Raw genomic sequence first — 23,883 nt, 5'->3', positions numbered from 1 at the left:
CCCCAGCACCGCGCTGTGGTTTCTCTCTGGCTCTGGGAGCCCGTGTGCCAAGTGCGGCTGCTCGGCCTGCTGACCAGCTGCATCTGGTGCACCCAAAGCCAGCGAGAGGCTGCGGAGTGTGTGCTCCTCTCTGAGGGACAGTACAACATTGGGCAGGAGGTGCAGGGGAAGGGCAGAGACCTGCTTTGCTGCTCGCTCCCTTGTTTTCCCCCATGATGAGCATTGCCCAGTCTGAGCTGGGGGAAGATGTCCATGGGCTTGCACAAGCAGCAGATCCAGCCCTCCCAGCCATGAGGAGTCCCAGGGAGAAGGTATTATTAAGCCTTTTCTCCTCACTTTTTGCCTCTGTGCTTCTCTAAACCCCATAGCAAACATCAAGAGAAATTCCTGCACCTGGCATGGAGCCCACAACGACAGCAACAACCCTGGGATGAGCATGTTTGGGCAAAGAGATGGCATCCTAACCTGTTCTCCAAGTCTGGGCTGCAGGTGATTAAGCAACAGCTGACGTGGCTGGGATTTTGATCACCTGCTAAGACTGATCAGATGGGTCATCTGAAAGACAGGCTGCGATGTTTTAAAAGAGGCTCCTCAGGAGTGGTTCCTGGAAATGGGAGGGTGGTGATTGCACGAGTCAGAGCTGCTATGGGGTAAGATTGGGCAGATGAAAATGTGGGGTTGAGGTGTTGGTTGGTGAAAAACTCAATGTGAGCTGTTGAGATGCGCTTGCAGCCCAGAAAGCCAACTGCATCCTGGGCTGCATCCAAACAAGTGTCACCAGCTGGTAGATGGAGGTGACTCTACCCTGTTTATGCCATTCTCCTCAGACCGTACCTGGAGTATGTGGACCCGTTGGAGCAAGCCCAGAGGAGGGCCACAAGGATGATCAGAGGGCTGGAGCACCTCTCCTGTGGGAACAGGCTGAGGGAGTTGGGGTTGTTCAGCCTGGAGAAGAGAAGGCTCTGGGGAGAACTTACAGTGGCCTTCCAGTATCTAAAGGAGGCCTACAGGAAAGCAGAAAGGCCTACAGGAGGGCCTCTTTGTCAGGGAGTGCAGCGATAGGACAAGGAGTAATGGTTTTAAGCTAAAAGAAGGTAGACTCAGATCAGATTTTTGGAAGAAATTCTTTAGTCAGAGGGTGGTGAGGCACTGGCACAGGTTGCCCAGAGAAGCTGTGGATGCCCCCTCCCTGGAGGTGTTCAAGGCCAGATTGGATGGGGCTTTAGGCAACCTGGGCTGGTGGGAGGAGTTGTAGGGGTTGGAATTAAATGATTTTTAAGGTCCCTTTCAATCCAAACTATTTTATGGCTCTATGATTCAGAGGTGGGTCAGACCTGCTTGGTGGAAGAAAGCTCTCAAACACTGGAAGGCTGATATCAGCTTCAGAAATGTCTCAGTATGGAAGGAATGGCATTAAGTCAATAGGTCTTTGTGTTTCATTGCTATTTTGAAAGATATCTTCCTATATCTGTTAGAAATCAGAGGTATTACCTGCATCAGTTTTACTGTGTTTCTAGGACCAACTGAAATGCTGTGTATGTAATGTTTAAGTTCTGGGGAAAAAAGTCCTTTTCAGCAACTGGAGGGCTGGCACTTGTCCTGGGAGCCCGGGGCAGCTGGACTGTGCAGCCCTGCTCCTATGAACGGGGCTGCAGGCAGAGTGCCTGCACCTGAGGCATGCTTGCCAGGGTCCCAGGAGAGGCACCGTGCTGGAGCTCGCTTATCCTTGGCAGCCAGAGACATATGGATGTGTCCAAACACAGCAGCAGCCCTGCCAGGGCTCTGATGCATGTAAATCACTCCAGCAGCAGTAATGCTGCCCGTGCTCATGTGCATGCTGTGCCTTATGTATATAGGCACTTGGCATGCATCCCAAAGAGTTTTTTTTTCTCATGTGGTGACTCCCTGGAGAGTTGCACATTGAATTTAGTTGAGGAAAATTTTAGGAAATATCGTATCCATCCCTGTACCTCACAGCCCTGCTCTTCTTAGCCTGACAACCCACACGTTCACTGGATTTAGTTACTGTGGAGAGGGCAGAGCAGTTGTGGTGAATTAATTAGTAACTTCCAGAGGTGTCGCAGCCTCTAGAGCTGGGCTATTACCTGGAACACCCCAGAATAGTTGCGTGCAGCTCTGAGCACAGGGGCAGCAGTGTTACCTGTTGAGAGGGGAAAGCCAGGCGAGATGCCCAGCCTGCTGCTTCTGCTGATCTCAGAGAGAGGATGAGGAGGAGGAGGGGACGTGACTGGAAGGGATGGCTCCCACTGCTGCTCCAGGGTCCTGAAGCCCTGTGTTGCCTCAGCAGGCTGCAATCACCCCTATGCTCTTCAAATTCTTGTTGGGAGTTTTCATTTCTGGCACTGAGAAAGTGGTATCAGTTCAGCTCGCAGGGTCACTTCCATAGCCAGCTGTGTCTGTAATGAATTAAAAGTGCAGTAGGAGAGTGGATTTTTTTTTTCTTCTAAAAGGTCTGTCAGTCCAAGTCTTTCTTCTTAATTGTTACACTTCACATTGATCTTGCAGAGCTGGAGTGACATCTGGAGATGATTCCCTTTCCTCCTCTCCTCTGCAGTGCAGGAGTATGTAACCTTCTTCATCAAACGTAGATGTACCAGCTAGTCACGTGCCACTAATGCGGAATGAATATGGGAAGGAAGGTAAGTGATGTACACCATAAACTTGCCTGCAAATCACATTGTATTTCTTTAAATATGGCCAATACAGGGATTTTATCCTCCTCATTAAGTTATCTTAAGAGCACCTAGAGGAATGTCTGACAATCTCCAGGACCCTTATCAGTCAATGAGAGTTGGGAACTTAAACCCCTTAAGCTCTGTTGATGGCTTCTCATACTTTTCTCATAAACTGCTACCGCAAAAACAATTTTGGCAGGGTTCGGAGGCTCTTACATGTGCTCTTTGGTTTCATTTTTTGAGCCACAATTACTTTTCTGGCCTGCACTGTTACTTATTCAGTTTTCCATGTGAAATCACAACCTAGCTCTGAAACAGGCTGGAATTCATTAAATCCGAGCAGGATATTTGGTTCTATAGATCTTGTTTGAGAGTTGGTTGGTGATTCTGATATATTATTACAAATTTACAGTTGTTCTTGGTTGATAATTATGTTCTAAGTCTGTCCTTCAAATTAATCTGAGAGCACACTCTAAACAGCTCTGCTATGGCTTTGGTTTAAATAAATTACTTACAGGAATGACACATTTGTTACTAATCCTCCAGCCTCTTATGGCCAAATTCTGTAATTCTCTCTCAGACTGGTAATTCTTTCTTATGCAAGCCGACCTACTGACTTCACATTTATTCACCCAGTTCAGACCACCACTTAAGCACATGGTTAATTGTAAACATGTGTTTAGGTCTCATTGACTTCAGCAAGGCTTAAGTGCTGTCTTGAATAGGCATTCTTTTCCAAATCAGAGCTGGAAAATTAAATTTGTCTCCCTGTATAAAAGATCAATTCAACTGTTATACCTCCAAAAGAAAACTGAAAGTTCTGTTGGATTAAGGCAGGATATACACTTAGTGTAATAACTATTGCTGAATACTTTGTCAAGTAAACTTTTATCCTGGAAGGAGTGTCCTTAATGTAAGGGATAGCAATTTTTGAAAGTATCTGTGCAGAGACACAAAATGCATCTAAACTATCTGGCAGATAATAATTTTGGTGTCTGTGACTAGTGAAAAACCTCAAGTGGTGTTTCAATAGGACCACACCAAGGAATTGTAGAATTAGAAATTAATGATGAACAGAAGCAAGGCTTCTTATATTAAGAAAAAAAAAGGGGGTTATGCATGTTTTATTTGGAGTGAATCATTGTTTACACGTTCTTTATTCCTGGTGCAAACCCTAATAGAAGTCCTGGCCTGTCAACTCTCATTAAAAAAAGGAATAGGAAGAGGACCAAGTGCTGGCTGTCCATGTGCGTGGATGTGTGCTGCAGATCCTGGGGAAGCTTTTGCCTTCATTTTGGCTCTGTTGAGATCTGACACAAGAGGCAGAGGTGAGCATGCTGAATATGGGCAAGATGCCCTCAAATCTGCCTTGGCTTCCGTCCCTCAGTGTGCATCTTGTGCAAGACAAGTGGGCTGCAAGCATTGTTTGAGGGTAAACAGGTAGAGGATGTTGATGATTCCAGTAAGTGTACAAACTGCTTTTCAAGTATGCTTATATTAGGGCCATACTGTGTAATATCCACAAGCTCTGGTCTAATTTAGCTTCATGGCAGTAGCTTGAGTGAATAGTGTTCACCCGGAATGAACAAGGATGACCATACTCCATGCTGGGTGTTGGCGTCTTTCCTCTGGTGACACGACCCCATGCTGGCATTACATGTTCTTTTCTCAGGTGACAAGCGACAGAATGTAAGGAAAAGTCCTCTAGTTGCACCAGGGAAGGTTTAGGTTGGATGTTATGGAGAATTTCTTCATGGTGAGGGTGGTTAGGCATTGGACTGGGCTGCCCAGGGAAGTGGTGGAGTCCCCATCCCTGACGGTATTTAAGAGATGTAGGCATGGCACTAAGGGTCACAGTTTAGGGATTTGGTAGGTCAGGTTGATGGTTGGACTTGGTGATCTTGAAGGTCTTTTCCAACCTAGGTGATTCTATGCATGTACACAACCCTGGCCAGTAGGGAAGCAAACTTCCCCACAGAGGTTAAGGTGAACTGGAAGGCTCTCAAAGGCTCTGCAATAGGCAGTGTGTGTGCAGTGGGGCAGACAGATCTTGCTGATGTATTGCTGTGTTCAGGCTTCTGTGGGCACCAGCTTTATATCAGCATGTAAAATGGGGCTAAAAGACCCTGAGGATGAAAATGGGCTCACAGAAAGCGATAAGCCCAAGGAATCACACTCCGGGCACAAAGTGCACAAGATGGAAATCTTACCAAATATCTCCTTACAGTTCTTCAAAAGCAGTAGAAGAAAGAGTTAACCTTTAAAAACATTTTCACCAATTACTTGGCTTTCCCATGACATCAGTCTTCTCAGTTTCTATAGTCCTTTGAAGAACAACATTACTAATAACTAACCTTGTGTATTTCATATAATCCTGAATTTTCCTTTGAGCCTTGAAGGAAAATCACAATTTCCCCTGTGTTCAGCTTCACTTTGAATTTGGAGTATGAAATTTTATATGTAGGACATTGCAAAGGAGTCTTGGGAGAGCAAAAAGATTTTTGCTTCTCATGTTTGCAAAACACTTGGCATTAGTCATATGATAACATTTTAATTCTTTACCATCATTGCAGATACATGTGTGGTACATAAAGTGTGCCCAATGTATGGGATATACCCAAATATGCAGGTATATGATTAATGCACAAGCCAGGTGCACAGGCTATTTACACAAGCAAAATGTTAGTCACTCTATCACCCATTTTTTTTTCTGAGTTGTAAACTGTGTCTGTGGAAGGACAACATGATCCTTACTAATCAGATGGCTCAATCCAGAGGTGTTTCTACCAGAGCACAGCTCCCATTTTAAGGTTCCCAGTAAATGTTGATGGTGACTAGACTAGAGCATCCTGAAGTGTTCCAGATGCAGCCGAATAAGGGCCTAGTCATGTAAACACCAGGTGTAGTGCTTCTAATAGGGCCCTAAGGGCTGGCTTGTCACAGCAGTAGTGTGGTCTTGCGTGGGCGTAAGGAACGGTTAGTGGTTTCTGTAGGTTGACCATGCTCATCTTCAGCAATAGACTGAGATGTGTTTGCAAACCCCTCAGACTTGTGCTCCTGCTTGATTCTCCCCTCCTTCCCCCTGCAGCAGGCTGTCTTTTTGTGTGTGATTTTTTTTTCTTTTTCAGTGTGCACTTCTAGCCTTCTGTTCAACTCTCTAAGAGCAAATAAAGGAGTTGAATAAACTTGCTGATGCTCCCTATTTCATGGCCTGCTGATAACTACATGATAACCCTCTCCATTGGATTCTTCATTCAAAAAAAGGGTAAAAGAGGGGGGAAAAAAAGAGAGCCTTTGTCAGCCTCGATAGCACTATTCACTGTTTTACCAACAAGTTACAGTGAGAACATCAGCTTCCTGTCCTTTCAGTGAAGCCCATTGATCTTTTTCCCTAGTAAACAGAACGGCTGTAGCTTTTGTTTGGCTTGTGCTTCCCATTTGTGCTGTGCATTTCAGTGATGAAAAGTGCTGTTGTGGCCATTCTGCCGAAGGAAAATCAGGACAATGGCAGTGGGACAATGAGTGGGAAACGTGTGGCAGCCATTGGAGGGGGACAGTGGGTGCTTGGGCCATTGCCATAAACAGTGACCTTTACGGAATGGATCCCTGAGAGGCTCTAGCAAAACAGGAATGGGATTTCAGGCTGAGCATTGCTCACCTCTCCTGTTAAATCAGCCCTGTGCAGGATGTGCTTGTCACAGCCTTCGACAAGCCTTTCAAAGTTGGCCAGGTGGTCGGAGGAACGTGGTGGCAGATCTGAGATCTCTCCGGCTTTGTTGCTTATTGCCTCCAATTATCAGTTAGTTATGACAAATTATTGTGATTAGGTGTGAGTTCTTAGCTGCGGAGGTGTGCTGGAGCTGCAAGACCAGGGCTTTAGGAGCACCTTAACTAGTGAGGTCTCTCTGCTATAAGAAGCCAAGTATGGGTAGGTGAAGTACCAAGCACAGGGAAGGATTGAGGCTGGACCAGGAGAGTCTGTGCCTGAGGAATGTGTGACTAGGACGGAGGGATGGGATCCGTGCAAAGAAATCAAAGCCTTTTTTCTTGCTTTTTTCTTCTTCTCCCAGTCACTCAAGTGAGTAATGCTTTAGAAAACAGAACAGAGATCTGGGGTTTCCCTTGATGGTAAGATGTCCAAAAATATGTTACTGCTGGCAGAAAGCAACTGCATGCTTTATCTGATCTGAGGTAGCAAGAAACAAAGTGTTTTCTTGGCCTTTCCTGTATTTCAAGCTTTGTTTAAGCAAGCAAATTTCTCCTTGTTGACTTTCATTGCATGCAGGTATTTTTCTTGGCCATACTGTCTGTAGAATTTGGTAAGCTTAAGTAAAAGAGAAATAATATAGCAAGTCTCAGGAAAATATTTCCTGTGAAATCCCAAATCCATTGAAATCAAGATTTGTTGATTTTTCTTTTGTTATTTTGTTTTGATAGCAAAACTTGATTTCAGTGGGATTCTGGCTTTTTCTTAACTGCTACTTATCTATCCTGCAATGATGTTGGCTTGGCTACTAGCCACAACTCTATGATGCCAGGCACCTGGCATCTTCAGAACAAATATGAACCTTTCCCCTAAAGCTCACAGTTATGGCTGTTCACATTAAGATTTCCTAGACTTGTGTTGTCTACTGAAAGTCTGAAAAATTCTTTAGCTGCTGAGCTCATAGTATGGCTTGAGCAACTCTTTCTGGCAAAAAAAAGTATGTGAAAAGAATGGAAACAAGTTGCAAAGGTGCATCTCTACCAATACAAGTTTTTCTGTAGATGCTCTTGAGCTGTACTCATGGATTTGGGTTGTTCTTGTTAACATACAGAAGGTTAAGACCTTTGCAAGCACTATGAGACTGAACAACTGTTTTCTTCCTCTTGCGACTGTTGATGAACTTCTTGCTTCTCAGTCACAGTCCTTGCATGTGATTAGCCTATATATTTTTTCCCTGAAACTTTTAAAAGGAAACATTTGCAAAATAACTTCTCTAGACTGTTTGAGTCTCATAACTTCTTTTTGTGTAGAGCATATAAAATGTGGGAAATCTCATAACGGAACAGATTAAAGTAAAACTGGATTTTCCATGAATTACAATGTCAAACAGGGTTTAATGTTGAGGTGACTGAAATCTTGTTTCAAAATAAGTATAAATAAGAAAAACTGAAATGTAGAAGTCTTCCAATTTGATACAGTTCTATCACATGCTAATACTCTCTTCACTGCTTTCATTGTAGGTAAATCTTGGAGATATGTAGCTTTCATGAAGGGCAACACACAGCTCACCAAGTTTGTGTGAGAAGATTGTGTTATTAGACTTGGGCTCTTCTAAAGTATTATGCTATAGTTGAAAATTAATTCTAAAATCAGACAAACACCTGTGAAATCTGAAAAATGAATATCCAAATATTTTAAACTTGGAAACATCTATTTTTATAGTCTGAAAAATGCATAGTGTACACCTGTTAAGTGAGAACAAGGTTATACAATTTTATATACAACACACAATTCTTTGTCTGTGCATCTATTGTAGTAATTTGGTTGGCCATATAATGCCCACACACGTCCCTCATCCATGTGGAGGGTATGAACCTAAAGCACACTTTTGCAATGATAGCACCTGGGCTTGATTTCATCCCCTGATGCTGCACAACTCAAGTTTCTGGACCCATGAGTGCTTGACTTGTCCTCACTGACTTCATGGGGCAAAGCAGTTTTGAAAAACTATATTCAGGCAAAAAATCTTAGTCTGGGTCTAAGGAAAGTGAAAGCCTATGGGAATTACTTCAACAGCTTTCAGGTGTTGTTCTTGCTGATTTCCTTGCATTCGGTATACACAGGTGTAAGGTGTGCTGGCAGAAACAGCAATATAGACCATACTTCCAAGCAAGGAGGCCCACTACTACAATGTAGGTTAAGCTTAAACAACAGCGGTAATACAAAGCTGTTGGGTTAGTCAAGTGGCATAGTCCCCCTCCCCTTTTTTTGACTAAAAAGACACCAGACACTTTCCAATTTCGCTGTTAGGAAAAAGGCCAGAGCCTTACAGTGTCAAGCTCTGTTCCCATATAGCCACGTGGCCTCCTAGCCCCTGAGGATTTACCAAGGCATGTAGGATAAGACTTCTGAAGATGTGTGATCTGGAAATGCTCTTTTTTTCCCCAGATGCTACAAAGACAGCCCTGCCCTGGGGGGCAGGAGAGGGCTGATACTAACGCTTGGGTGGGACAGTACTGCCCAGCCATCCTGTGTTCCCTTTTCACTCCTGGGGCCTTTCCCTTTTCGTGGCTGATAACTTTCAGGCACACTGATGAGCATCACGAGTAACTGTGAAGCTGCGGGGTGGTTCCTGCTGTTTTCTTTGCTCTGTCTGAGGTGCTGGGCAGGTGACACAGGGGCTGGCCACCTCCACCCTCTGGGGTGGGCAGGGTGGTGCGTGATAGCTGCTGGAAAAGGCAGGGAGGAGAGCCCTGGCCACCTGAGGAGTGGAGGAGGCAAGTGTGCCTGGGTTGCAATTAATTGGAGAGGATTTTGGCCAAAGTAAAAGGGTAAACACCCTCTTTTTCAGAAGGTGCTGTGGAGATGGCCAGGTTCTGCTGTGCGAAAGGCAGGATCTTCTGCAGCTTGAAACCCTGCTTGCCAGTGGGGCTCCAGGCTTTGCACAGGGGCATGGGCCAGGTGTGGGTTTTGGGAGGTCAGGGTGCTCCTTGGGGAGCTCCCCCTGAGCTCCTCCCATTGCTGCAGTGAGAGCTTTCTGCTCCTCTGCTCCCATCCATTCCTCTCTTCCCGATTTTATTTGCAGGCCGCAGGCCAGAGCCTTATGGTGAGCACCACAGGATGGTTTTGGCATGGGCAGATCTGTGTTTTAAAATGGCACCAGGCTGCACCTTTTGGCCACTTGTATACAGTCTGAAGTTCCTCTTTTTCTTATTCTTCCTTCCATCTCTCTTTTTATTTTTATTTTTCCTATTGAATGATTAAAAATGGACATGCTTTGCCAAGACTTATTAAAACAGTCCTGCTGGCTGTCAGGAGGCTTGCATTAGAATTAGGGAAGGAGGGCTTTTAAATTTTTCCGTAGCGTAAAGAAATGGGGCTGAGGGATGGGGTAGGAATTAAATAAAGGAAAAAGGATGACAGGTGGTCTAAATCCAGTCCTGAGTTCTCCTCTTCAAAGTGAGGCTATCTCCTAGGTGCTCACATTCTCCCACTGAATTTGGGGGATTAGCACAAATTGTGGCCTAATGATGCAACCAAGCCTTTATGTTTCTGTTCTCCTCCTGGGCAGCTTGTGCTGTAGCCCTTAGGTATGCTCCAGGCTAAAACACTGTCAGGTGGAGCAGAGGCCTGGGGTGACAGAAAGAAGCAGGAGCTTTCCTGGCTGCTGCACCATCCCACACAGCACACTCACAAGCAACTTGATGACATTGAAATTTGCCTTTTTTTCCTTGCCTCCATCTTTAAAAACTCTGTGGGGAGGAAAAAAAAACGTGTGGCTGCTGCTGCTAATGCATGCTTGCTTGTTTTGAGAGGCCACATCTGAAAGGCCTTGTGTTTTTAAGTTGATATGCATCTTCCAGTGGCTTGCGCTTGCAGGTATCTGTTGCATATTTGTGCTGGGAAGACAATACTGCCCGTAGGGCTGGGTTGCAGGGAAGAGGAATGTGCTTCAGGGAGCTCGGTGGGGGGGGATGGCATCAGCAGGGCAATAAAGCTGGGACAGAGTGGTCACACATGCAGTGGCAAAAAGCCACCAGACACTGGTTAGGGCTGAAGCCTTCCTTCTAGGAAAGCCAAGCCTGTCCTGTGAGGAAAACCTATAAAATAAAAATAAAAACCAAAGTAGGGCCCCAGAAGAATTTCCTGTGGATATCACAGGTGAGGAAGACAGATTTAAAGGAAGATGGTAGTTTTTAAATCACTTCTGTAGCAATGAGCAAATCTTCTGCTCAGTTAACCTGGCTGTGGGCTTACATTGATGCAAATGCATATAACTTGACCAAATACGTAAATTCCTATGTGCATATAAATCCACTGAGATGCAAGATTTTCATTTTTTTTTAACCAGAGTCTATTTTAGAACCTCACTGGTCCAATACTTTGTGATGGGACTAATCAGTATGCAAGGAGTTGCATGGGTGCACAGAAGTGTATGCAACTTACTGCACTAGCCTAAATTGCTTTGATTAGGATTTAAAACCAATTCAATTTTGTGTGCATTACTTCAGAGTCACTACAGCAATACCGAATTGGTTTAAAGATACCAGTCAAGATCTCCATTCAAAATGGTGTCTTGGGAAAGATGCGATGGTTGAAACCAGTCATGGATCATAAAGCATAACTTTCATTTTTTTTTTCCAACCAACATTTTTCATGTAAAATCAGGCTTGTGTTTCTTTAGAATTGTGCACCTCTCCTTCTGGCTCTGTTTTCCTTTTTTTTTTTTTTTCTTTTTTCCTGTGGGAAAGGCAGATTATTGTGAGGAAGACATTTATATGAGCCAACCTGAAAGTAACGCAGGCTTCTATCCAAAGCTTGGAGAGCTGCGGAAATTTTCATGACAATTGAGAGGCAAAATAGCTGAACTTTACTGCCTTGTTGGCCTCTGCTGTTGGTATTGCACAAGCTGAGAGCATCAGTTATGCTGATAGTTCTAGGAAAGAAGTGTGTTGTAGAGCTGGATAGCACAGCCATAAACATGTGAGCGGGTAACCTTGGTGTTCCAGATTGAAGAGAATGCCGCAGGACCTCCTAGTACTGCCACTGGAGGGAAGGCTTCTCAGTGGTGCAGGGATACATACAGACATCGCCTCCCTCAACGCCTTTCCCTTTGAGCTGGTCCTGTGATGCTCGCGGAGGAAATGCCGGTGCTGATAGGGCTGTGATTATATTTAGCAGTGGCGCAGTGGGAAGGAGCGGCTGCTTGGACGCAGCGACAGAATCGAAGCCAGCTGTAGCAGTGAAAGTCTCACAGGGTTAACCACAAAGTCTGCCTGCAGCTGCTGCAGCTCAATACCCAGCATTCACACGCGGCCTCCCCAAACTGCCTTGTGACATTTTTGATTCATGTCAGGGACAGAGTACCATTGTTAGGGGGGAAAAATAACTGTTTTATAAAACGTTCTGCAGGCTTTCAGTCATTTCAGTCCGTATTCTCTGCTCTGTGCCACTCTAGGTTGGAAAAAGTTCTCCTCACTTTGCTTTTCCAATTGCTGTTTTTTTTTTTTTTTTTTTTTTTTTTAAAAAAAAAAAAGAGTGTTTCTGGCTTGATTTCTTTCAATAAAGAGCATGAGGCTCTCTGTAAAGCTCAGGAAGAGGCTCACGGTGGGCCCTGCTCTGCCTTTGTGGTGCTGTGAGCACGGAGGAGGAGGCTGAGGTTTCCGTGCCTCTTGGTGGTGTGAGGAGCAGCAGAAGCAACAGCCTGTCTCCACCAGCAGGAAGGACAGAGGGGTTCAGGGGATGGGCGTCCCCTCTCGTGACAAGCCACAGGGAGGGTTTCTGAAGCGATTTTCCTGCTTGAGAAGCAGGCTGGCTGCTGCAGGTCTGCTGTCAGGCCATCAGCCTGGTTGCTCTGATCAGGCCGGAGCAGTGGGCTCTGGGGATGTAGGCTCTGCTCCTTTACTTCTTTCAGCACAGAGATAAAAAGCCTCTTTGTTTTTCAGATTTATGGAAAAGTTTTAAATTGTTTGTCGCTCATTGCCCTGGGTAACCCCATACTGTGCTGCTAGCTGGAGCTCCAGGGCCGAACACCTAGCGGCTGGCGGGGACAATGGGACGCTGTGAAAAGGCCTTCCCATTCTCATTCTGCTGAAGGAAGTGCTGCTGCAGGGGCCTCCGTGCATTTTCACAGCCTTAATGCCTCATTTGCTTTAAGCACGTACAAGGACTTGCAGTTTGAGGAAGCAAATTAAATTAATGCTGTTGCTTTTTAGTTTTTTTTTTTCTGAAGTCATTCCCCCCACATCCATGTTACTGCAGATGCTCAGATATGGTTGGTTTGGAAAAAGAGAAGTCCTAGTGGAAAAAATAGCTTTAAAAAAAAAAAAAGTCAGTGCCCCTTGCATCTGCCCTCTTAGGACTTGAGGCAGAAAGGTCTCCAAGCCTGCTGTTATATGTTACAGAGCCTTGCTGCAGCCCCATGAAGCAGAGCTTGCCTGGACCATAGCATTGGGTCTGGGGTCTCCAGGCTGAGCAGTGCCTGGCTCTGCAGCAGAGTGGTGGTGGTATTCAGGACAGCTCCGTGGAGAGCTGGTACAGGCACCAGCAAAGCTTATTAACTCTGTCTCTGCTCTTTGAGACAGGCTGAACTGCTCCAGGACTAGGAGGAGCAGGAGAGCAGTGTACGTGCAGCGCTGCACCCCTACAGAGCTGGCCTGGGAACCTCTGTGCTGTGCCAGGCTCCATCCACAACCTGGCTAAAGCACCTGCAGGTAATTGGGAGCTGACTGCGCCTGACTGGAGGGCAGTGTCAGGTTAATTAGACATCTGCAGGCTATTCTTAAACCCTCCCTTTTTTTCTTGCATTCCCAAAATGGGATACTACTTAAATTTAAATAAATATATATAAAAGTCAAGACAAAAGAATTAAGACCTTCCACCCAGATTGGCATGGAACACATTTTTTACTAAAATGACTGATGTGGGCTGATTTAATCTTAGTAATTTCCCTTTCTCAGGTACTAAAATCTGTGGCTCAGCATGGCTATTTTGATTTTCCTGTTCCATGATTTACTTTCCATATTCTGCATTCATGTGTTCTTCTTCTCTGATTCTTAATGTGCTTAGCCTGTTCAGATGAATATAAGATCTCTATAGTAGCATCTGAGATCGTAATCTGTCTATATCAAAGGCCAGAATTATTCCCTGTTGTTTGTAAAGGAATTATTTAATAAGTAATCCTTGTAAGTGTCAACATTACACATGAGATGACATAACACTTGGGGAAAGTAAGGACTAAGCCAATATTCCCACACCAGCTTCAAAGCTAAACATGCTTTCACATACAGATGCTTCCTATTTCTCGTCTGTGGCTTCTATTTCCCACTAATTGGAGTTGACACTGGAAGGACCAGTTCTCCTTTTCCTCCTCCTGGATGTTTTGATTGGAATGTTAATACCGTCCTCTTTCATTACCGGGCTGTGCAGAGCGCTGTTCAAGGTATAGGATCGGCTTTCCTGCAGAAGCTGCGCCTGCCCCGTGGGGTGCCAGAGTGGAGTTCATGCACAGCTGGCTACTGGCGGTGCAGCACTCCCGGTCCTTGTGCGCCTGTGCTTTTGGGAGCAATGAAATCTGGACCGAGATTTTTGTGTTTCTGGCCTATCCTGCCCAAAAGTAAACTTCCTGCTGAATGAGCACAGAGAGAATCGAGCTGTTCTGCAAGTAAAATACTGAAATCTTGGAAGCTGAACTCATGCAAAATATTTTTCCCTCAGAGTGTTTCTGCATGTTGAATACATCAATCTCTGCAAAAATCTGAGAGTGTTGGCCCCCAGGTGGCAAATAGCTCCTCCAAGGCTGAAAAAGCCTCCTCTGCTTCTTGCAGAACCTCTCCCCATCCCCGCCCCAGCTCCTCACCAGCGTGCTGCACTGAGCATCCCTCCCAGACAAATTCAGCCCCCACCCCGAGAAGCATTAATGGATTTCTGTGGTGTGAATTCGCAACATCAAAATGTCACCGGGAGTTTATTCTTTTTGCTAACAAGACAATCCTGATTAAACCATCCTGCATCCTTGCTTTCCTAAAGCAGCCTCTGAGGTGGGGCTGTGCAAAGAAAAAAAAAAAAGGTGTGTGGGGGGAAACAGCAAAAAGCATTGCATCCCTGTAGGTACTCCCAGTCCCTTTGTGGGTCTGCAGGTTCTGGGGTGCCTGTGCCCCCCTTGGGAGCTGTGCATCTGCCAGGAAATTGTGATTTCTCTGGAGCTTACAGCTCTGCATCTCCCTCTGCTGAAATCACTGTACCCTGCTTAGGGGCTGTTCGTGCATGTTTTTTTTTTTTTTTTTTCTTTTTTGGGCCTTTTGGGGATGTGGCTCTTTGTCTAATAAAGTAATAATACCTGAATCCAGTGGGGCTTTCAGCAGCTTTTCCTCCACAATTACAATGACACGTGGATCTCTGCTTCCACAGTGCTGACTTGCCAAATATCAAGCACTGCCTCATTCCATTTATTTTCAAGATCCTTTTGGCTCTGCTCTCAGCATTTGTCCCTAGGCGTATGTAGGTGCCATAAAGCCTAGAATGTAATGGGGCTGTTTTGTATAATCACCACACAAGTAATAACTCTATGAAATCTTAATGATCATCCTTTGCTTTTGTGCAAGTGCTATTTGCAGGCAAACTGATGGAAAATGTAGGTCCTGTACAGATCACTGGAGAGGATCCTGAAAATCTATCGCATGGATCTATCTGTGTTTTCTGCATATGAGACATGGAGGTGCCTTGGGGCCTCTTATGATCCATGAGGAGCAAGAAGCATGATTTTCCTTCTCCTACATGAGTCAAAGCAAGTGCCTTCAATGCTGGTTCACATGGAAGGCCTAGCCTTGCCCTGGGCCTTGCATGTCCATGTGGCTGCCCTGTGTGAGGCCTTCCCGTGTCCCACAGGGTGATGGGCAGGCATAAAAGGATGAAGTATCTCACAGGGCTGGGTTTCTGTTAGTACGATAAGAAAAGAGCAAAATTAATCTTGAGACAAGGCAGTTCTTCAGGCATTTTTCACTTTAGTAACCCTGTTGGTGGGCCCTCTGCCTCTTTTTAGACATTGCCAGCCTATGACCCTTTAATGAAGGCAATGTTGAGGTAAAATGGTTGCTCTAAGTGTTCATTTTAGACAATGAATGACACAAGGCTAATGTTCAGGTGTATTATTTACTTTTCAGACCTGTAAAATAGCTATTTTGAGAAAGCAGTGAGGAGTGCTGTGTACATTTGCAGTGCCTTCTCTCAGTCTCTTGTTAAAGTTGAATGATTCTTACTTTTGTGGAAACGAGGGAGACACAGCCAATGCAGGCACAGGAGGCTTTGTGCGAGCTTTCTTCATGTCCCCAGGCTTAATTTGAAACTGTGTGAGGTCTCCTGTGGCCCAGGTCTGTGCTTCCCTTTAGCAGACACTGTGGTGTTAATTGTGTTACGGCTTTGCACGAAGGACAAGTGCTCCCCAGGGGCCATGATTATTCCTTCAAAATCATTTTCATCACTGATCTAAATGATATTTGATCTGAATATACTTTTTTTGGAGGCAAAATATGATGGTGTTAGCACAGAAAGCTTGGGACAGACATCATGTTCCTATATGTGTGTCTGTGACACCGTTGCAATATGAATATGCCAACTAAATTTCTAAATTCCCTTTAAATTTCTTGTCCACTTGTTATCACAATGTTCTTTGGAAAGCAATGCACAATATCATGGAGCTATATCAAGTGTTTTTCCTTGTCTTCAATTCTCAAGTCCTCAGCGACTGTTTCCTAGAAAAGCGATACCCTCCTTATCTATTCATTAACTCCTACTGCATATCACAAGGCCTTCCTGCAATTTCCCATCAGGCATGACAAACTTATCTTGTAGACTTATGTAGTGATTTTGATGGCTGTAGAGACCTGTTTGTTTTGTTCTGAACTAAATTAATAACACTGCAATGGCACCCGCTCTACCACTGAACTTCTAAAACTCTCCTAATATACTAATCAGCATGTCAGTGGAATATTCTTTCTGGATAGAGACAAGCCTGGTGAAATGAATTAGACATTCACATGGCATTGCATAATTCAGAGAGCAGGTATGGTGCATATGATTTGCATTAATAGCCTCTACCGCAGCAGCTTCTCACAGGTCTCTCTCATTATATAGTATGTGGAAGCTTCCAGACTGTCAATCAATTACAGTAATTTCCTTTCCATATTTATTCCATCACGATCATTGACAGTTACCATTAAGTGACATTAATACAATACAATCCCACCTTGCTTTTTCCAGTGCTCCTCTTACAGGGTGCTTAATCTGTGTAAGGCTGAGAGACTCCATTGTAAGGGAGAGAGCATCTTCTCTCCCTTGCTCAGCATAGCGTGGTTCATCCATGGTGAGGAGGAGGATACAGCATGTGGTGTCACGGTGTCCAGCAAGCCCTCTGGGCTGCTCAGGAGCAGGGTCTGCTGGATCAAGATGGAGGTGGCTCCTGTCCATTGGTGAGCATGGGCTGCTATGGGAGGCCAGCAGGCTTAAACCAGAGAGAATGCTGTTATTAACTGCAACAGCTCAGTGCAGCTCATGCGGTGTGTTTAGGTGCATCAGTGTGGGCGTTAGCATGGTCGTGTTCATAGATGCCTTACCTCATTGGATGCCAATGGACCTTTCTGGCGAAGTAGTCTGAGCTAAATTTGCTGATATAGCTCCTAATGCTTAGGCATTCTTGTCAGAGAAACCAGAGCTCTTTTATTGCTCCCTGCCTGCCCTTCCTGGATCATTGATGGTTTTGAAAACCTCCCGCCCTTCCCTAGGTAAGTGGAGTTAAGAACTGTTCAAGCCCACTAACAGTAGCACCCTCTATCAAATAGGTGCAGTCCCAGTGGCCACACTACTACAGAGCAGAGGAATCTTCATGCACTTTTCAGATAACTAATTTTTGGCATTGTCACACAGAAGGTAATGGCAACTGAAGGGCTCCTCCTTGCTCTTCCTTTGTGAAGTGTGTTACAGTACTTGTGGTAAGAAGTGAGCTACTGGTAGTCTCAGCCCTGTTATTTGAGGTCTGTACTCTGAGAGGACAAAACAGTGGGTATGAAACCTCTTAGTAAATGTTATCGGAGAAATATGAATGTGTTACACAAGCAAACACTACGTGGCAGGTTAACTGGAGCATTGCATATGCTTCTGGCCATTGCTAGCTATCGCTGGTGTTTTTTTAATCGATATTTGCTGAGACCTCTTCTGTGGAGTTAGGAAGGTTTTTAGCTACAAATTTTTCTAGGACCTCTTATCCCTTAGATCCCTGATGTCCTTTCCAAAAATGTAGAGGCTTAATTTTAAACTTGAAAGGTGATATTTTTCTTTCGGTAGATGGGAGAGGAAACATTTTTTGCAGGTCAAGAAAAAGGAATTGGATCCGTATCTCCTATTCTGCTGTAACGTTCCTCTTCTGCTTCCCCCTCACTGTACTAAAAATGCTCTCTCCAGAATGCTCCCTTTGCATTTCTGCTGCCTTTGTTTGAGGGACTGTTTCTGCCCCTTTTCAGCTGTGAGGTGCTTTTCCCAGCTCGCTGAGCTGACATGATGAGATTCTCTTACTGCTCATCAGTAAACACTTCATCAGCAATTCTGCACATGCCGAAGGGTTTTTCTTCTTGTCTGTGCTGAATTTTCTGGTGCTTCTTTCTTCTTCAACTCTCCTCCTAGGTTGGATGCTTTTCCACTCATCCCCATTTCCCTCTTTGATATGTGTCAGAGACTAAGCAGCATCAGTTGCCACCGTGTCCCCGTTCAAGACCCTCCTAAAGCTATTGCTGCCAAATATGCTGGATGTCTTCTTCCTCGCAGTGCTCCACTTCCATCCTTGTCATTCATGGGTAACAGTTCAATGATCTTTCCCCTTCTCTGTCCACTGAGCTCATTTAAAATCCAAACAGTTCCTGTCTGTCAGCTCTCCTGTTTGTGACTTCCACTCTGTTTACTTCTCTCTTCAGAATCTTTTCTGTCACCTCTCATCTCTGAAATTGTCAGAGCCTCCCCAAGACATTTATTTCCCCATCCCTCTTTTGTTCTCATCCATGGCTTCTTGTCTGCAATTGAGAGGGTCCCCTCAGTTTGTTGTACTGTCACCACACTCTTTCAGGTATGTTGGCTGCTTAAGCTTTCCTCAGGACAAGAGTGGTCTTGGCTTGTGATACTCACTGCTCAGGCCGTACTTCACAGTTCTGCTTTATTGCTTTATATTCAGGTCTGTATCTGTGTCGAGATCACACAGGGCATTTTCTCCATTTTAGGATCATGAGTTTTGTTTACAAGTTTAAACAAATTTCCCTCTAGATAAGGGTGGTTTAAAATTTGAATTGGAATTTCCCTGTATATTTCAGTTGTCATATCTGGATTTTAGGGTTCTGCCTTCTATAAACGTGCTAGGTATGGACTTTGAGTGCACTACCAGATTTCCCCAAAGGTATGGATGGCTGTCACACCACTGCTCTTGCTTTAGCCCAAGCTTTTCACCCAGGGTAGACTAATGTTCTCAATTTGAGTGCTAGCTAAACAATATTTAGGCATCTAAGTAAATGTGATTTGATTTCTACAGCTAGCAGATGATTTAGTGGGGAGTTTTGAGCACTTTCCAGTAAGCTTTATTGAGTTATCAGATAACTCATTATAGTTAATGGTGTGTATTTTTTCTGGCCGTGCAATCATTTGAGAATTTGGCAATATGCATTCGAAATGTAACCACTGCAGTAATTTTTTTTTTCTTCTTTATAGAGTGGATTATACTGCTTTCTGACATTTGTTGATTCAAGAAACATTTCAGTGAATTTCAGTATTTGAACCAGAATTGTGTACTTGTCTACTCAGGAAATAAAACAATATGCTGTGTAATTCTGATCTAATTTAGATGTTAATAGGTCAAACACAGTCTGCTAACAGTGATTTTGGAATAAAAACATGTGAAACTTAGAAGGACAGATATATTCTGTGACTTGAAAAAGACTGAAGCAGTAAGCTGTCAAGGGAACTATTAATTCCCTTTCAATAGTTATGTAACTAAACAATGGATTTTTGTCTATTGGGGACTTTAAAATACTGTTTACAGGAATAACTTCATCTCAGTTTGCTGAGGATTAGTATGCATTGCTTTAGAGGAACATGTCTCTGTGGTCCAACGATGAGAAAGGTGCTAAGCACCCAAAGGTCCAAAGGGTAATAGTGGCCTTCTGTACAGCATTAGTGGCCTTCTTTAAGATCTACTGATGAGAAGTACTAACATATGAGTTGGACAGTATTATTATTGTTATTTTAACTACTATTATCTGCTTTTGCTAAGCTTGGTGTAATGATATTGCAGCCTCAGGTAGATCTGAGTCGATTGACAGAAGAGGTGTAGGAAACAACCCCCGAACAGTTAACTGGTGTGCCACCTCCTGAAAGCAGAACTCATACCGAAGACCTTTAAAGAGTGTGGGAACGCATGTGCTGAGTGAAGTCCCGTAGGCTGATAACAGGGAGTGGGATGCGTGGAGCAGTCGGGTGAAAGCTTTCACGTCCTCTCAGGGAAATCATGTAATGAGATATATGGGAGGGCTCGTCGATTTGCTAATGGCTTGAGTGCTGTTCCCGGAGAACATTTGTGTAAGCAGTGGAACAACACGTAGTGTTTGCGTGTGATTAATGAGAAGTTGTCATCTGCAACAGAGTCAGTGCAGTGCCTCCGTAGCTGTGTGCTTCAAACCCTCAGAGCCAACCCACGGTGGAATATTAGTGGAATTACTCAGCAGATTACTTCCATGTTGTTTTTGTCAGCTTATTCATCCTGACGCCCATTTGATAAAAGGAAGGGGGTGTGAGAGCTTACGTTATGCGTTTTTGTTAGCGTCTAACTTGTGGCTCTTCAAAAGGTCATGGGTACTTGAAGCTGTTTCAGACTGGTCAGACCACGGCTATTAGTCACGGAGCATTATTCACCCAGTCTCCTTTCTTTCTTTCCTCTTCCCCATCCTTTTAGTTGCAGGAATGATCTTTGGCAAGGAAACAATAGCTGAAGGAAACTTTTTTTTTCTTTTTTTCCGGATGATAAGTTTTTCCACCAGAATTTAATAGAAATTATTGGCACACTGTCTGCTACAGGATGACCTGACCTCCCCTGTGACAGTTCATCAGAGCTGGATGCAGGAGACATCTTAGTAGTTTTGTCTGCTTTTTTTCCTGTTGTGTCAAGTGTGGTGGCTTTGCTGGTACAGCAACGTACTTAGTAGGAAACTTCCAGGCTGCACCCAGTTTTCTGGGGCAGGATGTTTGTTCCGGGAGAGTCATTTAACACCGTTCTTCAAAGCTTTTCTCTCAGTTGTATCTCAGATTAATAAGTAAATAAAAAGCTTTTTTTTTTTTTTTTCCTTTTTCTTTTCTTTCCTTCCCTGGTTGAAGACACTGACAGTTGTTAGTCTGACATACTTAATTTTTGCAAGCGAAAGCTGGTAGAGGTTTATGCTGTTAGCTATTTGTGTTGCGGTAGAGCCTTGTGAATCCACCTGCCTTGAGCCTCTGCTTGTCTTGGTTCTGTATGGGTATAAAAGATGTTGCTCTCCCCAAAAGTAAGCCTGCGTGATGGAAAGCTGGGTGGAAATTAAAAGTATCAAAGACGTATGGTATTTTAGGAAGCTAGTTGCTGTGCATAATTCTTAGTCAATCAGCAGCTGTAATGCTTTTATAGGCCATTTGATTTATGAATGTGAAGACTGGCAGAAAGGAAGAAAGGACACACTGAAAAGAAATGGAAAGAGTTTATATAGTGTTATGGTCCTAGATGGAACAGTAGAATTATGACCTGTATGTTTTTGGAATATGCCTCTTGTTTTCAAACAAAAGGTATATTTCTATTCAGGCAATGAACAGAAAGCACATTCAGACAAAATATAAAATCTCACGCTAGATTATTTTTTTTCGTGTAGGTTGGGATCTAAATTCTAAGTATGTAGAAGCCAAAGCTTGTTTGAATAGTCTTAGCATTTATTTTTGTGCCCATGAACAGCAACGTACAAATCACTATCTGCTGCTGGATAGTCTGTAGTTATTCTGGTCTGATCAGGCCTCGATGCACAGAATGGCCCCAACAGTATCATGTACTTATGCAAACCAAAATTCTGTACAGTTTCTAGCCCAGTTCTTGGGGCTGTGTGGAGAGTGTTAGCCGTGTTGGTTTCACACTGGGGCTACAGCAGTTTTGTTGCTCTTGAAATGTTTTTACTGAGGGGGAAAAAAAAAAAGCATTTTCAGTATCTGCTTATGCAACAGTGCAAAACAGTTGCTTTCTGCACACAGTTTCAACTTGCTGTCAAAATATCACTTGCCTGAAAACCAGAGCTTTCCCTGGGGCAGCAGAGCTGTGGGGATGGCTGTGGCCAGAGCTGTAAGCGCCCCAAGACTTGTCTGAGGACTGGGTCCTGGCCAGGCGACGCCTCCACCGTGTGCTCCAGCCCTGCACAGCAGAGAGGGTCTTGGCCAGGGGATGCATCCCTCAGGGAAATCTGAGGGATGTAGAAGGCTGTTGCTGATGGATCCTAAATGAGCATTTTTTATTCTTTAGGTATCTTCTATATTTACTTTTCTTGGCGATGTTGTCGTGATGTGGTAGTGAAGGTCTGCAGAAGGGCCTGAGGCTTGAACTTTGCTGGAGTTTAAGGTGCTCAGGTTTCAAGACTTTCATTAATTTGTTTCCCTAAGTGCAGTCCTTACTGAATTCGCAATCAAATGACTAATTCTGGTAGTAATAGCGTTGTTGTGGGGATGGATATAAGGCCATAAATGAGGCAAGGTTTGTGTGGAGGGAGTAGCATGTTCTTGTTGGAGTAGTTACTGCAGTTGCGAAAATAAGCAGATGTGCTTTGGAGCCTGTGAGCAGGCTCACAGGCAAGGTAAGGGGAGCGAGTTTGTGGCTGGGGTACCTATTGCACCAAAAATACCTATATTCTGAAGTGAGCGAGTTGGAGGAGTGTTGCTAAATCATGAGCAAGCCCAGAACTCGCTGTGCTATAGGTTGTGTGTACTTGGGCTGGGCAGCTTCTCCTCCTGATGGGGAATAAATGAGAAGCACAACTCGCTTTGCAACAGGAGGCCAAACACCCACCGGGGATGGTGGTCCCTGCTCCCATGGCCCCTGTGCAAGCAGGGCCACTCAGGGCTCCTTTCACACAGCTGCAAAGCTGGGCAACCAGCATGACCTTGCTGAAAACCAAATGCTGTGTATATGCAGTGTTGTCCTCCCCCCCAGATGAATAAATTATAGAAGCAGTAATAAAAAGGAAGGTGTGGGTGTTTTAAAGCAAGCCTCCTGGCTGCTAGAAGGGGATAGGCACTTTGCTATGAAGTCCAGGCCCAAGGAAAGGGCTGCTCCCTGCTGAACTCTCCTCTTCCGCATTCACCTGATATCACTTAGTAAATCCCCAGCATCACCCACTCCTTACCTCTTTTCAAGCTTCACCACATCCCCCCCATCACCCTCAAATTCTCCTTATGGGTGCCTGTCACATTCACTAGCTTCACTTTAATCCATCAGGAGCTAGCACCTTGCGTTGTCTCTTACATCCTTGAAAACGTGTGTGCCTTCTCTTTTCAGGGGGTGAGTTGCCATTGTGCATTGTGCTATCGGGGAAACTGCAGGTTTCAGTTAGACCATCCTTACTGTGTTTCATACTGCTGGCACTCTTTGCTACCATTTAGTGTAGATGCAGGTCCCAAAATAACCTTGACACTCGCTGGCTTGGTGAGGAGCAGATGTGCTGGCAGCACGGTGTGCTTGGCTGCAGAGAGGGGGGATGTTTTGGCTCTGCTTCCCTTGGAGCATCTCTTCCAGCTAGTCCCTTATGTGACATTAATGTCAGACTAAGCATATGGGCAGGGGTATGAGGATCGAGCAGTGGCCCACGTGTGTCTGTCCAGAAGGAACAGACCCTAGAGCAAGAGAACTGGGTGGTAAAAGGGCAACCTGGGATGCTCCAGGCCTTGTATGATTGAAAGGACTTATTGTTGTTATTATTTTTTTATAAATCATCTGTCTTAGGGAGTTTCCATCCTTTTCTTGGCTACAGATTTGCAGTTGAATACCGCTAGCTTTGTATGTAATCATAAATCCATGCATAATTTTGATATCGTCTCCAGAAGTATTAGAACCTCTGATGGAAAAATTGCCAAAGGAGATTACATAGCTAAGCCTCAAAAAGACACACAAATCATATGACTCTTTAAAGCAAAATCCTGAAAGCCCGGTATGTTTTATTCAGCAAGTGCCATTCAAACAGAAATCCAGACTATCCAAGAGCAAGAGAAGGGAGATAGTACAGGCTATGTTAGCTGACCACCTCCCCACCACAGCTGGACTGAGTTGCTTCAGTGCTTCCTACAAGGTTTCAAGACCCTTTGGCTTCTGTAAATCTGCTGCATGGTTATTATCTAGGTGTCTGCATTTTTGCTTCCATTGAACTTACAGTAGATAGAAAATCATCATTCTAA

General features: G+C 44.4%; 1 long non-coding RNA gene across 1 annotated transcript; it reads left to right on the top strand.

The window, feature by feature from the left end:
• The first annotated feature begins 574 nt into the window (after positions 1–574).
• Positions 575–14,418, top strand: LOC137852735 (uncharacterized). Its single transcript, XR_011094012.1, has 5 exons — positions 575–650; positions 2,527–2,660; positions 3,878–4,024; positions 12,987–13,115; positions 13,692–14,418. It is a non-coding gene; the product is annotated as an uncharacterized lncRNA (long non-coding RNA).
• The last annotated feature ends 9,465 nt before the right edge of the window (positions 14,419–23,883 follow it).

This window comes from Anas acuta, chromosome 2 (assembly GCF_963932015.1).
Source record: "Anas acuta chromosome 2, bAnaAcu1.1, whole genome shotgun sequence".
In the NCBI taxonomy this organism is placed as follows: Eukaryota; Metazoa; Chordata; class Aves; order Anseriformes; family Anatidae; genus Anas; species Anas acuta.
The sequence above is the reverse complement of the archived record's forward strand: the minus strand, read 5'-3'. Positions and strand labels throughout refer to the sequence as shown.